Below are 2,369 nucleotides of genomic sequence, written 5' to 3' on the forward strand. Positions count from 1 at the left end.
ATTAATAATCACTGGGTCACTTATTCACTTTTGGCATTACAAAACTTTCAAAAAAGGATGCTAAGCCGAGATTGATCCGTTGGATATTGTTGTTGCAAGAGTTCGATATTGAGATCAAGGATAAGAAGGGCAGTGAAAATGTGGTAGCCGACCACCTATCAAGATTGGAACGGGATGAACCTGAGATGTCAATGGACATCAATGAAATCTTTCCAGATGAGCAAATTTTTGGAGTAGAAATAGTCCCATGGTACGCTGATATCGTTAACTACCTTGCTAAGTCCATCCCGCCACCAGACTATTCTAGCTATCAAAGAAAGAAGTTTTTCGTAGAGCTGAAGTATTACTTTTGGGAGGATCCCATTCTCTACAGAAGAGAGGCAGATCAGATAATCAGAAGATGTATTCCTGAAGATGAAGTACCTGAGATTCTAGAACATTGTCACTCTTCTGCATATGCTGGGCATTTTGGAGCTTCAAAGACTGCTGCAAAGATACTACAGTCGGGTTTCTATTGGCCTACTTTATTCAGAGACACATTCGAGTATGTGAAGAGATGCGATAAATGTCAACGAACCGGAAATATCTCAAGAAGAAATGAGATGCCACTAAATTACATTTTGGAGGTTGAAATATTTGATGTATGGGGAATAGACTTCATGGGACCTTTTCCCCCCGTCATACTCAAATCAATATATCTTGGTAGCCATTGACTATGTCTCTAAGTGGGTGGAAGCTGTTGCATTGCCTACTAACGATGCGAAAGTGGTGATTGAGTTCTTGAGGAAGTACATATTTACAAGATATGGTATACCAAGGGCAATAATAAGTGATGGAGGCAAACACTTCATAAATCATCAATTAGAGCAGTTGTTGAACAAATATGGGGTGAAACATAAAGTAGCAACTCCATATCATCCACAAACCAATGGGCAAGTTGAAGTTTCGAACAGGCAGTTAAAGAGAATACTGGAAGTTACAGTGAACTCATCCTGAAAAGATTGGTCTAAGAAGCTTGACGGTGCACTGTGGGCTTACAGAACAGCATTTAAGACACCAATAGGAATGTCTCCATACCGCCTGGTTTTTGGGAAAGCGTGTCATCTACCATTGGAGTTGGAGCATCGAGCATATTGGGCTATGAAATAGTTGAATATGGATCTCAAGGCTGCTGGTGAAAAACGACTGCTGCAACGTAATGAATTGGATGAGATGAGAATGGAAGCTTATGAGAACTCAAAGTTGATCAAGGAGCGCACCAAAAGATGGCATGATTTAAACATTCAGAGGCGAGAGTTTGAAGTTGGCCAGAAAGTATTATTGTACAATTCTAGACTCAAACTCTTCCCAGGAAAGCTAAGAACAAGGTGGTCGGGTCCCTATACCATAACTAAGGTGATACAATACGGGGCTATTAAAGTGAGTCACGAAACCAAAGGTACTTTCATCGTCAATGGGCAAAGATTGAAACACTATTGGGGCTGTAATTTCCCTAAGTAGAAGTCCACTGTGCAACTCAACAGCCCAACATGAAAAAGATGCAGGAGAGTCGAGCTATCGACTATAAACTAGTGCTGGGTGGAAGGCAACCCACTATATCCTTCAATTTATGTTATTGCATTTGTTTTGGAATTTTTTTTTACATTTCGTATGTTTTATTAGGTCATCGATCATTCACGTATGATAGTCTAGGCACTACACGTTTATAGTTGCATGAGTCGGGATTAATGAAAATGTTTTGGGTGTTTGAGTGTGAAGTAAAGAATTTCGGGGTTCAAAGTCGTTCGTTTTATTTTTCGAGATTTAAAAAAAAAATTGAATATGTAGAGTTGAGTCAATTTTGGGGTTAAAATTATAAGTTTTAAAAAAAAAATCTGGTTGGTCCATACGGCCGCATGGACAAAGGTCGCATGGACCCTCACCGAAACTCAAGGGGGGGCCCCCCCAAATCCACCTTCACTCACAACATCAATCACCAACGCTCTTGCACATTTTCACCCTACCCCACATTATTCCCAGCATTGGCATACATTATCAAGAAATTTTGAAGCATTCTCTCCAAGTTCATTTCCTAAAATTCTAAAGGTAAGAAATTTACTTTCTATGCAAAGTATGAAGCTATTCTTTGATGTTATTGCCATTTTCGAATTGGGTAAAATGTTGAATTGTGATTGAATTGTGAATTGTGGACTAGCCCTAAGTGTAAATAAAAAACAAAGTGAAGGAAATTTCCAATGCACACAACGTGTTCGATTAAATGTCAATGAAACATATGATTCGAAATTTTGAACTTTTCATTTGTGTGATGATTTACATTGTTAATGTGAGGCATACTAGTCGAGAAATCTCTTGGAATTTCATTGGAAAAC

Source organism: Olea europaea, chromosome 4 (genome assembly GCF_002742605.1).
Source record: "Olea europaea var. sylvestris chromosome 4, O_europaea_v1, whole genome shotgun sequence".
Classification (NCBI taxonomy): domain Eukaryota; kingdom Viridiplantae; phylum Streptophyta; class Magnoliopsida; order Lamiales; family Oleaceae; genus Olea; species Olea europaea.